This window comes from Pongo abelii, chromosome 6, assembly GCF_028885655.2.
Source record: "Pongo abelii isolate AG06213 chromosome 6, NHGRI_mPonAbe1-v2.0_pri, whole genome shotgun sequence".
Classification (NCBI taxonomy): Eukaryota; Metazoa; Chordata; class Mammalia; order Primates; family Hominidae; genus Pongo; species Pongo abelii.
The window spans coordinates 102,362,173-102,375,560 of NC_071991.2; the positions used below are offsets into that span (position 1 = coordinate 102,362,173).

A 13,388-nucleotide genomic window follows, 5' to 3' on the forward strand; every position below is an offset into this window, starting at 1 on the left:
GGCAGAGCACAAAGGTGTGCTTCACTCTTCAGAATCTGTCACCTTAGCCCCCTTCCCTGCTATTTCTCCTGTATGGGATGTGCATTTGATTTCTCTGCTTCTTTAATGCTGAAGGACCTGTGTCTGGGGGGCTGTGGAGAACTCCATCTCTGGGTCTTAAAAGATGAGATGAATAAGCTTTGCTTTGGTCCCTGAGCTAGATTCCCTTTCCTCCTGGCAGGAGGGGAGAATGCTAACATGGGCTCCCCAGTCATCTCTGAGCTGAGAGTGAAGCCTACTTAGCTATTTGAATGCAAAATGATCTAGAATATGGCTTTTACATTCCTGCAGACAATGTAGGGCAGGAAAGGGGCTGTTTTTGGCAGGAAAAGAATCTTATCTGTCCACATGGCTGGCTGGCTGGCTCTCCTTTCTCTAAGATTCATTCAGAGATTATTTCTTTGATCAACTTGTTCATGAAATTATTTTAGCCCCCTCTCAGCCCCTGCCCCTTTTATGACTTTGAAATAGGATCCCAGCTGTTTGTTACAGATCTTTGCCAGTGAGAAGGGCACAGAGCAGTGGAATAGATTGTGGCTGGACATTATCGACTTCTCCCTCGGACCACGTATCTTCTTGGCCTGGGGAAGGGTGACGTGGGGCTTCAAGTCCCATGTGAGGGGAAACTAGAATGACAGTTTTTTGTAACAAACCCTGCCACTGCCAATTCCGTCCCTGATCAGAGTGTCTCAATCTCTGAGATAGAGCTGAACTGCTGCTCCTTTCTATTTAATGGCAATTCTCAAAGCACTCCCATATCACTGAAGAATGGCACAAGAAACCCTTTGAGAGTGAGCACACCAAGACGCCAGACAGGTATTACCTGGTGAAATTAGTGCTGCATTCCTGATTTTTCCCAAATGATAAAAAGATGCAAAACAATGTGATACAGAATTCTTCTAGGCTTATTCCTTGACACATTTAAAAAGCCACAAGTTAAGAAATCAGGGTCCTGAAGAGAGATCTGTACACCTATGTTCATAGCAGCATTATTCACAATAGCCAAAGGTGGAGGAAGCCCAAGTGACCATCAATGGATGAATGGATAAGCAAAATGTGGCATCATTCAGCTTTAAAAAGGAAGGAAATTCTGACACAGGCAGGAGCCTTGAAGACATTATGTTAAGTGAAATAAGCCAGTCACAAAAGACAAATACTGTATAATTCCACTTATATGAGGTACCTGGAGTAGTCAAATTCATAGAGACAGAAAGCAGAGCAGTGGTTGCCAGGGAATGGGGGAAGGGAGAATGGGCATTTTTTTTTTAATGCCCGTTGAACAGCTGTATAGATTTTCAGTTCTGCAAGATGGAAAAAAAAGTTCTGGAGATTGGTTGCACAACAGTGTGAATGTACTTAATACTATTGAAATGTACATTAAAAATGGTTAATATGGTAAATTTTACGTTGTTTATTTTACCACAATTAAAAATGTTTTACATGTATAAACTAAAAAAAAATGCAAATTACAAAACTCTTACAACCTAAATTATACTTCAATAAACCTGACTTTAAAAATACAGATCAGAGGCTGGGCTCGGTGGCTCACACCTGTAATCCCAGCACTTTGGGAGGCTGAGGCGGGTGGATCACCTGAGGTCAGGAGTTCAAGAGCAGCCTGGCCAACATGGTGAAACCCCGTCTCTACTAAAAAAACAGAAATTGGCTAGACCTGGTGGCTCACGTCTGTAATCCCAGCACTTTGGGAGGCTGAGGCAGGCGGATCATGAGGTCAGGAGATCAAGACCATCCTGGCTAACATGGTGAAACCCTGTCTCTACTAAAAATACAAAAAAAAAAAAAAAAAGAAAGAAAAAAAAATGAGCCAGGCGTGGTGGCGGATGCCTGTAGTCCCAGCTACTCGGGAGGCTGAGGCAGGAGAATGGCATGAACCCGGGAGGCAGAGCTTACAGTGAGCAAAGATAGTGCCACTGCACTACAGCCTGGGCAACAGAGCGAGACTCCGCCACAAACAAACAAACAGAAATTAGCCAGGGATGGTGGTGCATGCCTGTAATCCCAGCTACTCAGGAGGCTAAGGTGGGAGAATCACTTGAACCCAGGAGGCAGAGGTTGCAGTGCACCGAGGTCATGCCACTGCACTCCCACCCGGGTGACAGAGCGAGTCTCTGTCTCAAAAAAAAAAAAAAAAGAAAAAAAAATGTGTCAGTGGCCAGTTGTGGTGGCTCATGCCTGTAATCCTAGCTCTTTGGGAGGCTGAGGTAGGAGGATTGCTTGAGCCTAGGAGTTTGAGACCAGCCTGGGCAACATAGCGAGACCATTCTCTACAAAATAAAAATAAAAATTAGCCAGGCATGGTGGCATGTGCCTGTAGTCCTAGTTACTTAGGTGGCTGCAGGTGGATTGCTTGAGCTCAAGAGTTTGAGGTTACAGTGAGCTATCATCATGCTATTGCGCTCCAGCCTGGCAACAGAGCAAGAACCCCCTGAGCCCGCCGGCACCCCCCAAACCCAAACATATTGGCCAGGTATGGTGGCTCATGCCTGTAGTCCCAGGATTTTGGGGGGCCAGGGTGAGAGGATTGCTTGAGGCCAGATGTTTTTTTGTTTTGTTTTGTTTTGTTTTTTGAGAAAGTGTCTCTGTCACCCAGGTTGCAGTGCAGTGGCACAATCTCGGCTCACTGCAACCTCAGCCTCTTGGGTTCAAGCGATTCTCCTGCCTCAGCCTCCCAAGTAACTGGGATTATAGGCGCCTGCCATCACACCTGGCTAATTTTCGTACTTTTAGTAGAGATGGGGTTTCACCATGTTGGCCAGGCTGGTCTCAAACTCCTGACCTCAGGTGATCTGCCTGCCTCAGCCTCCAAAAGTGCTGGGATTACAGGCAGGAGCCATTGCTCCCGGCCGAGGCCAGGTATTTGAGACCAGCCTGGACAACACCGTGAGACCATGTCTCTACAAAAAAAAAAAAAAAAAAAAAAAATTATAAACAAGCTGGGCATGTTGGTGGACACACATAGTCCCAGCTACATGCGAGGATGAGGCAGGAGAGTCACTTGAGCCCAGGAGTTTGAGGCTGCAGAGAGCTAGGTCTGTGCCTCTGTACTCCACCTCAGGTGACACAGTGAGACCCTGTCTTGGTAAAAAAAAAAAAAAAATTAGAAGAATCTGTTCGGTTCAAAAAGATTTATTTATTTAATTTCTCACCCTTGTTCTGATCTGTTGACTTTTATTTCTTTCGGGAAAAAAATCAAACTTCAAGTGTTGATATGAACACATGGACAGCTAGCAAGAAGAGAAGGTGCTCTAGTACCTGTGCAGCCTTCTCTGATGTATTAATATTTCTTTGTGAAGCCAAGTTAGTTCAGGAAAGGAAATTAGAACTTGCAAGTTCCAGATCTAGTTCTTGTTGCATGAGCTTGTACGAGTTAACATAACGCCTCTAGTTTCTGTGACAAATGCCCTATGTAGATGTTAGGCCCTTAGGCCTTCGGCAGACAAAGATATGATGTCTGGGATAGAATAATCCAGAGCAATTGTACAAATGGAAATACATTTAAAAAAGCGGCTGGGTACGGTGACTCACGCCAGTAATCCCAGCACTTTGGGAGGCTGAGGCGGGTGGATCACCTGAGGTCAGGAGTTTAAGACCAGCCTGACCAACATGGTGATACCCCATCTCTACTAAAAATACAAAATTAGCCGGGCGTGGTGGCGCATGCCTGTAATCCCAGCTATTTGGGAGGCTGAGGCAGGAGAATCGCTTATACCTGGGAGGCGGAGGTTGCAGTGAGCCGAGATTGCGTCACTGCACTCCAGCTTGGCAACAGAGCGAGACTCCGTCTCAAAAACAAACAAACAAACAACAAAAACAAGCCAAGCAGCCCTCAAATGCTCATAGCACAGTCTGCATTTCTCCTCTAAAGTCAATGTCCAGCTCTGAATGTGCTCCTTAAGGAAGCCCCACGAGCACAGGTGCACCAGGTCCCAACATTTGGAACTGTGCCAGTTGACTCATCTCTTTGGTGACACTCCTTCCCAACTGTGTGTAACTGAGCTTGGGCCAGGCCAGCTAATGTCTGTGACTGTCTTCTAATTTGGAATTTTTTCCACTTTATAATAAGTGTGGCCCATTCATACTCTACTGTCAATGCTTCCAGAACTCAGCTGGATGTGAAATTGGAGCCCATCAGAAACAGGAAAGACAGCCTCACGTGCAGTCCTCTGGATTGAAGAATGGGAAGCATTGGGGAAAAAAGTCTGATCAAGAATGTTTCAAAGATTTCAAAGACCAGGTGAGTCAGTAAGGGGCTGGGTCACTGAGTGAACACCTCTGATGTGAGGTAAAAGGACTCGGCAGAAGGAGAGAAGGGAGACTGAGCTCTTTTGGGTGTGTTCTAAGGGTGTTCATTAGCTAATGGAGAAGGGCTTAGAAGAGCAAAGGAGAAGAACCTGGAGCTGTCCCTGATACTTTTTTCTTTGGTGTCCATTCTCTCCCTCAAAAGCTTTGGGCTTTCTCTCGAAGGGAACCTGCCTTGGCCTGGACTGAGAAGACACAGAAGCGGGCAGCTGAGTGATGGCGGGAAAGGCATTTGACCTTCCCATCCTCTTCCCCAGTATACACGCTAGCCATCAGGCCAGTCTTTCTTTATTACAGCTGGCAACAGCCCCAAGGTCCTGAACTGAGAGAGGAAAGGAGGAAACGGTCACAGGACAGTGCCACAGAATCTGGAAAGCCAATCCCAGAGATGATCCTTTTTGAGCAAAAACATCCAGCTGAAATAAGAGCCTATTAAGATCCCCAGCCCCCACCTCCCATACACACAGATCCCGCATGTGCCTATGCTGCAGCGACAGTGCAGTCACAGGGAAGCCGGCGTCTCAGAATTGTCCTCTGCTTCCTCTCACTGTCCCCGTATGCATTCCCCTCACTTCCTCTGCTGTCACCTTCCCCAGCCAGGAAAGTGTCCCAGCCTTGGGCATGCCCCTTCCAGATGGCTGTGGACCCTGAATGACAGGTTTGACTTTTTTTTCCATTTGGAAAGAAGCCAAAAGGTTCTAGCCCCTGCTTTCACAGTATGGGCATCTCCCATCTTCTTTGTGTCTAATCACAGTAACGCAAACACCTCCATGTGCAGGTGGTAAGACCTGGGAGGGGGTGGTGAGTTGGCAATAGCCTGATGGGTGACTCAGCAATTTATTACGCTGTTTGCTTAGGTGACAAACAAGCCTGGCAGTTACCCCCGAGCTTAGCCAAAGCCCTTCAAAGTTCCTTTCCCTTCAGTCTAAAGGATGCATGTGCGCACTTCCCAAAGTCGCACAATTAGTTGCATTTATCAACTCACGATTGTCCTTTATTTGTGGAGCAGTGTTTGAAAGGGAAAGATGAGTCTCCACTCTTTCCCTGCTGCTTTCATAATGCCTGTTTTGTTCGCTTGGGATGAACTCTTTCAGGGAGCTCAGGGCTGCAGCCTGTTCCCCTGCTGTGTCTAATATACTGGGAGTAGTTCTCTCCTCATCATCTCTGCACCTCTGTCTCGGTCCTGGGAAAGAAACCCAATGCCGAGAACACCCTCCCTCATCCCCCTTGCTACATGGGGGCGATATCTACCTCTGTTTCTTTTGTGCTGCTTTAGTTGCCCACGTCTTCTTCCTTTGTGCTTGGCCTGTCTGAATTTATCTTTCTAGATCAAGGCGGGTCCTCTGGCTTTAAGAAACATGGTTCTCTTGGCATCAAGTAGATTCCCCTCCCTGCCCAGTGATGTCTGCAAAAGAACAGAGGTGGAGACTCATGACGGTGCCATTGCAAGAGCCACCAATGTGCCGCAGGGCCAGCTGCCCATTTGCCAGCTACGCTTTCCTGGTGATCATGATCTATATTCTTTGATTATCAACAGATATGCCTTAAGAGAATGGTTCAGAATGTCTCTAGGTCTGCAGAAATTATTGCCAGCCCTTCTTCACTTACCAGAGCAGGGTAAAGATGAATTTGACAGGCAGGAGCCTGAAGACATATGGTATTTGTGCTGTGGGTTTTGTGTGTGATGAGAGTTCTCAGCTGTCTGATTTCCTCCACCAATTCCTTTGACAAAAGCCTATGTGCTTATGCTGCTGGCCTGGCAGAATTCTGAGAATCTCTGACTCACTGGCAGAGCCTTAGAAGGGCCACATCACCCAGCCTCTTGGCTTCCAAGCAGTGATAGCATTAAGTCATCCCCAATAAAAAGGAATTTACCCTCTTTTAAAATGCCCTTGGAGAAGGAATTCAATTTGGCTCTCTTCAATGTATTTTGGCAGCTACTATGAGGAAATTATTTATATCCAATCTAAATTCTTTAAGTTGAAGAAATACTTAGGAGATTCTAGAAGGCTGAGGGACAGGCAATCACTAAGAATCAGGGTAAATAACAGAGTCACAAAGTCCTACTACCGTGGTATGACAGATACAGTTGATACTGCATAAATCCTGACAAGTGAATAAATGGTATTTTTGAGTGTGCGTCTGGAAAAATATTGGGAAAACTTTCAGAAAGCCTGTCTGTAAACACCTTTAGCAAACGGAAAACAGGTATTCAACCACAGAGCATGGTAAATAAGAATATCTGCCTGACAAATCTAATATTATCCTGTGGCTGAGTGTCAGGCCTGGTAGTTAGAGAGGAGGCATAGTGTCTAATCTCTCCTGGCCTTTGCACAGTTTTGGATTCTCTCCCACATAACACACCTTCAGTAAACTGGGGAAATGTGGTCAGACCACACAGTTATCGGGTGAGTGGTCTTGGCAGCAGAGACAAAAGAAAAATGGGTTAGCAGGGCTCAATTTCAGCCTACAGTGGTACCGTGCAGAGCTCGACAGGGACCCGCTGCCGGCCAAGAAGGTCATAGTGTCTTCATCAGTGACTTGGATGATGGGCCAAGACTTTGCTCCTCAATTGGGTTAAGAGATGATTAGCTGCTGAGAAGAATGATGTGGGATTTCCTCCTGAGTCAGTTAGGCGGGAGGAAAAATGAACAAGCTGACTTGGAAGAATTGTAAAAATGGCCAGAAGCAAATCAAATAAAATCAGGGAGAACAAGTACGACTGAATTGAAGGTCTGTGCCTTGTCAATATTCTGGCAAATTTATAGAATGCGGAGTGTTGGAAGATAGTTTAGAAGGCTTAGAAATATAGACTTTCAAATCAGACCAACCTAGACTCAAATCCTGCCTTTTCTGTTGCTGGATGCATTACGGTATCACAGCCTTCTGGCTACCTGGTTTCAGGGCCTCAGTGAGCTTATCAGGACTCTAAGAGTGAGAAAGAGGACAGCTGGCCTGGCAAGGAGTGAGTGCTGGTTTTAGTCCTGCCTTGGTGGGGTGGTCTCACGCAGTGCAAAGCCCACACAAACATATGTGGCTGCCCTGCCTAACTTATCTCAGGCCTTCATGGCTCCATGCCTCAGTTTCCTTATCAGTCAAATGAAGATAATAAGAGATATTTGAAGTGATTAAATGAGGTAATAGATACCAAGTGCTTAGCATAGTGCCAGGCACATAGCAGACTCTCAATAAACTGTAACTAAACAAAAAGGGCACAGAGGATCCCAGCATCTGCTCTCATCCACCTGATACTTGTAAGGTATATATGTGGGGTGCAAATCATGGTCACCATCAGAAAACTTCTGCTTCCTTAGTCCCTTCTGGTCCCACCGTGGAAGGAGGGGTGGACAGGGTGGAGGCAGAAGCACCAGCAGAGGGTGGGAGCAGCAGCCTTCCACATTCATGCAGAGTAGAGGACTTCTGGGTGAGGCAGTGAGGAAGAAACGCAGAACGAGGTGGGGCCAGATTCAATGGCCCTTTTCCAGGACCTGTCAGCCCTACTTCACAAGCCCACCTGCTTCTCCATCTCTAGTATTCTAGGCACTGCTTAAGCCTGGACTAGTGGTTAAAGGTCCCATCTGTATAGGACATTCTGGAAGAGGAGTAAGGAGGAACGCCAGCCTCCTCATGCACAAACATGTTGTCTCCTGCAATCCTGAAGTATGTTAGGCATTGGGGCTCTCTGCTGGTTCTAAGATGCCTCCCAGAGAAATAACTCTATGAGCCCCCCTCTAGGCTGCTCCAATTTTCTGGAAGCAGGAGCCCCCAGCGCAGGTCTCCCTGCTGGTCTGTTAGTCTCTCTTGTACTTCTGTTATTCATGGCTTCCCAGGGCATGGAGCTCAGAAGGTGGTCTCCAAACCTGCTGGGAGAATAAGGAGTGCTAAGTGTCCTGACATTCCTGGGGAGTCCTAGTGCCCGAGGACTGTGAAAAAGTCAGCAAGTCAGAGAAGAGGGGAAGATAAAAAAGGAAAAATCGAGCCCTCATGCAGTAGGGCATAGGATGCTGCACAGGCTGCCTTTGGGACCAGCTGTGCCTGCAGCAGTGTGGCCTTGGGCAGGGAGTCCAGGAGGGTTTTAAGGATAACCCTAGACCTAATCAACTGCATCTGCTCAGTGCCTTCCCTCTGCAAATGAGAACGAAGAGCCACACAATTCCAATGAATGGCCATTGAAATTCACATCAATAAGGAAATGGTATCAGAGCCTGGGAGGGCAGGAATTGAGAACGTAGAGATTAGGAGGCAATTTGATTCTGCAGGGAGCGCTGGTGTAGGGTGAGGCAGAGCCCCAAGCACCCTGTCCCCAGCACTGGCCCAGAACAGGCTCCACTCGGGAGCAACAAGCGGGAGCACTCCCCTCGGCAGCCACCAGAGGTCATTGGTTCCTGCTGTTCAAGCTGCAGGCTGCTCTGCAGTGCCTTCTAGCCAGTACAGCCCAGACAGTTACTGTTTCCCAACAGTGCTGGAGGAAACACTGACCCAAGGGGAGACAGGGCAACTCCTTACAGAACACCCTCCATCCCCCTGCCAGGAAGACTGGGAGCTGGCACCTTGAGCAGAGACTCTGGGCTCCCATCCTAAGGCTTTGGCCTTCAAGAAGCTTTTCCTGAGCACACTGAAAGATGAGGAAATGGCAAAGCGTCCCAGGCTACTTATCAGTGCTCCAGCTTCTGGCCAGGTACCCTGACACCTGCTGCTCCCAGTTTCCTGCCAGAGGAAAAGCCCTCAGGAGCACCTTCCCTCCCCCAGGCATCATTAACTCACTCACTCTGCTTTTTCCTTTTTTTGTATTAGAATCCAGTTCTGGGCGGGCAGCCTTGCACCGGAACCACCTCCATCCAGAAAACAAAGCACATTTTCTTTTTAAACCTTCAAAGGTTTATTCTGAATGGCATTTTTGCCATATTAAAAAAAAAAAAAAGTTTATCTTCACACTGACCTACAGCAAACTCAGGATATTCTTTGTCCCAAATTAAACAGACTTTTTCTTTTTTAATCTCTATGTTAGCAACATCAGGCCAGGCACGGTGGCTCATCCCAGCACTTTGGGAGGCTGAGGTGGGTGGATCACTTGAGGTCAGGAGTTGGAGACCAGCCTGTCCAACATTGTGAAACCCCGTCTCTACTAAAAATACAAAAATTAGCCAGGTGTGGTGGTGTATGCCTGTAATCCCAGCTACTTGGGAGGCTGAGGCAGGAGAATTGCTTGAACCCAGGGGATGGAGGCTACAGTGAGCCGAGATCGTGTCACTGCACTCCAGCCTAGAAGCCAGGGCGAGACTCTGTCTCAAACAAACAAAAACAAAAACAACAACAACCAAAAAACTCTATGTTAACAATATCAGCATCCAGTTAGAAACCAGCTCTTCCCTGACATTCAGTCACTCACAGGTCAGTCTGACCAAAGTCCACCTCTTAAACAGCTGTTAAATGGTCCAGGCCTCAGCATAGCTTGCAACCTTTCCGGCTTGGCCTCTCTGTGTGTTCTAATCTGTTTGCACTCAGCCACCAATGCAAATCTGACCATGAAAGTCTTTGTGGGCTGCCCAAGGCCCAGAGGTCCAAGTATAACCTTCACAGCCTGGCCCTCCCCACCCCTCCTGCCCCAGCCACCTTCTCCCATAGCGTTGCTGGACTTCTCACTTCTCCTTGAACACCAGTGCTCCGGCCTGGCTCTGTGCTTTCCGTGGGCCGGGCTCTCCTGCTGGTGTGCCCTCCCCCATTCTCCGGGTGAACACTCCCCATCTGCCCAGATCCGGAGGAAACATCCTCTTCTCTCCCAGTGCCTGCTGTTCCTTCCTAGGTGTTTCTGCTGCACTCATCATGTCCTGTGGCAAGGTTTTATTTCTACATCTATGTGTCCTGACCAGACTGTAAGCTGCCTGACGATGGGAACCCTGTCCCAGTATACATGTCGCTCTGGAATTATCCCAGCAGCCTATACATTATCTAGCATTTAGGAAGGGCTCGATAAATGTTTGATGAATGAATTAATGTTCTCAGTGGAGGTTAAATCACATAACACAATAAAAACCAAACTGGCACCCCACCAATGCTTGGTAAGAACAAATGCTTTAGGTGGGGATCAGGCTGTGCTGCCTCTCCTCTTCTGAGAAGAGACTGGGTGATGACAAAGGTGAAGTGTCCGTGCATAGCGGCACATGCTGCACACGTACCATGCATGAGCAGTGAGTTATGCACTCACGTGCAATACCGTGTTTAATCTTCACCCCCAATTTCATAGATGTGGAGCCTGAGGCTGAGAAAGGTTTGCCCCAGGTCATTCCACAAAATGAAGGGCAGAGTGGGCTTGACATCAGGCAACACTGAGGGTGGTGCTCTTTATTGCAGCACTGGAAGCCAGAAGGCCAGGGGTCAAGTCTCAGCTCCTCTGCTGTCCCACTGTGTATGTAATCTCAGCCCATCACTTCATCTCTTTGGGCTCTGTTTTCTTATCTTCACCACAAAATAGTCTTTAGGCTCAAATAGGATTGGGCTATCAAAACATCTAAAAATCATAATGAGCTATGCAGCTATGAAGGACCATGGTTACTAATCTCTGTGGCTCATCCCTCTTTCCTTCAGGCCTTTTTTTTTTTTTTTTTTTTTTTTTTTTTGAGACGGAGTCTTGCTCTGTTGCCCAGGTTAGAGTGCAGTGGCACAATCTCGGCTCACTGTAACCTCTGTCTCCCAGGTTCAAGAGATTCTTGTGTCTCAGCCTCCCGAATAGCTGGGATTACAGGGACACACCACTATGCCCGGCTAATTCTTTCTTTTTTTGTATTTTTAGTAGAGACAGGGTTTTACCACATTAATCTTCAACTCCTGACCTCAAGCGATCTGCCCGCTTCGGTCTCCCAAAGTGCTGGGATTACAGGCGTGAGCCACAGTGACTGGCCACTTCAGGCCATTTTCTTCCTTCCCCAGCTGTCTTGGTCTTACTTTCCCTCCCAAAGCTGGATTCCCTATTTCTGAGCACTTCTGTGACTTCACAAGGTTGGCTGCGTTTACACCCAAGGAGCTGTCCATTGTCCTTACCTTTGCTCATCTGAAAACCCAGTGAGCAGGCAGCCTTAGATGTTTAAATTCCCATGGCCTCCCTGTCCTGGAAGGGACACTCTGCCCCTGCCCGCAGCCCCCACATGCTTCAATATTCTGCTCTGTCTACCTCCCCACCCTCTCTTACCCCTTCCCTCTGAATCCATTACAAAAACGTTAAACTTCTACTCTGTAGGCAAACAAGTGGGAGCCACCAAAGAGTTGTGGGCAGAGCAGGGGCTCACATCACTCTGGGGAGGTGTGTGGGGTGGACTGGAGAATGGGCAGAGTGAGGCGCAAGGAGGCCAGGGGGAGGCGACTGCAAGAATCCTGCTGAGGAATGCAGGGCAGTCACAGGGGTGGGGCCCTTGCAGTGTCTGCGGCTCCTCGGGTTGATTGTATTTCACAGCCCGAGACAACTCCCTGTATCTTCAGGGAGCCATCAGTCCTGAGCCTTGGTCTTGCCCCCAGTTCATGCCAGCACCAGGCAGGAAGAGATAAGCCGCCCAGTTTCTCCCACAGGCGTCTGGCCAGGGCCTCTCAGTGATCGCTTCCCTCTCCATAAAGCGCTGGGAAGACTTCCAGAGTGCTTCCACTCCCTCAGCCCCAGTTGCTCCGGGAAGACCCGCCTGGTAATTCCAAGCATTTGGAGAGGAGCCCCGCCTACCTGGGGAGAGGGAGCCCTCCCCCACCTGCTGCAGGGCCCCCACAGGGAGGCCAGGGAGCCTGCTGATTTTTCTTTTGCTTTGGCTCATTTTCCTCCTGGAGCAGTGGGCTCATCTTCTGCATTTTTAATAGCTGAGCATATTTAGCATTCAACACACACGTGTGGGTTGATAAGGCCCAAAGAGAAGGCAACAAGCCATCCAGGGGAGGAAATCCTCCTCCTACCTCCTCTCTGCCTCTTGCCCACCTCGGCCTACATCCGTGGGTCTGAGTTCCCCATCAATTCGCCAGGCCAGACCAGGGTTACCGAAGTGACAGCAGCTGGGAGAGTCAGACTGGCTGACTCGGTCACTGTGCCAGGGTCTGGTCCCGTGGCTGAGCAGGGACTCGTAAGTAAAGGCTGAAATGCTCATCGTAGCTCAAAAGAGCCAAACAGCCATAACTCTTTCTTGATTCTTACGTGGGGACCGAGTCTTCTTGCCCACCTCCCTCCACTGTCATCAACTACATACATGTCAACACTGTGGGATGGTGGCCAGGTACCCCCTGACCTCTGGCTCCCACAGGGGTGGTCCCCACTGTCAGGACAGTGAACCAGTGGAAGGGGCCTCTGAGAGGCTGAGTGCAGGGCTGGGGGTGCTGGGCAGCCTGTGAGTGCTGTCAGGCATTTCTACAGGGGACAAACCTGGTAACATGGCAATGCTCTCTCTGTTTTCCCCTTTCTTCTTCCTTTTTTTTTTTTTTTTTTTTGAGACAGTCTCACTCTGTCGCCCACGCTGGAGTGCAGTGGTGTGATCTTGGCTCACTGCAACCTCTGCCTCCCAGGTTCAAGCGGTTCTCTTGCCTCAGCCTCCCAAGTAGCTGGGATTACAGGTGTCCGCCACTACACTCGGCTAATTTTTGTATTTTTAGTAGGGACAGGGTTTTGCCATGTTGGCCAGGCTGGTCTTGAACTCCTGACTTCAGGTGATCCACCTGCCTCGGCCTCCCGTGTTGGAATTACAGGCATGAACCACCACGCCGGCCTCCCCCTTTCTTGTAATGCAGTTATTTTTTAACCTACTCAGCCACATAAAGGAGAAAATAACAAAACGACAGACCATTTAACTTTGTGCTGGAATGCCAGGAGGTCAGCCTGAACTCTAGAGTAGTGTTTTCATTGCTGTACATGTGAATTTGAGCTATTTGGAAAGGGTGGCCCTAACCTGCTGTTAAATCTAATCTAAGGGCCACGGTCCAGCATGGGTTGGCACTGCTTATGCTTTCTTGGCCAGTAGGGGGCGATACAGAGTTCACTTGGAGCAATGGAACAGAACTTAGGCAGG

The 13,388-nt window shown here is 48.4% G+C and overlaps 1 protein-coding gene across 23 annotated transcripts in view; it reads right to left on the reverse strand.

Annotated features, from left to right (window-relative positions):
• Positions 1–13,388, reverse strand: part of ATXN7L1 (ataxin 7 like 1) — a 266,375-nt gene that overhangs the window by 35,455 nt on the left and 217,532 nt on the right. The window contains exon 1 of one of the 23 annotated variants that reach the window (XM_063725774.1): positions 5,611–5,763. The exons of the other annotated variants lie outside the window; for them this stretch is intronic. The gene's annotated coding sequence lies outside the window, so the exon portion shown is untranslated. Of the gene's footprint in view, positions 1–5,610; positions 5,764–13,388 lie in introns of those variants that run through there. 23 annotated transcript variants of the gene reach the window in all.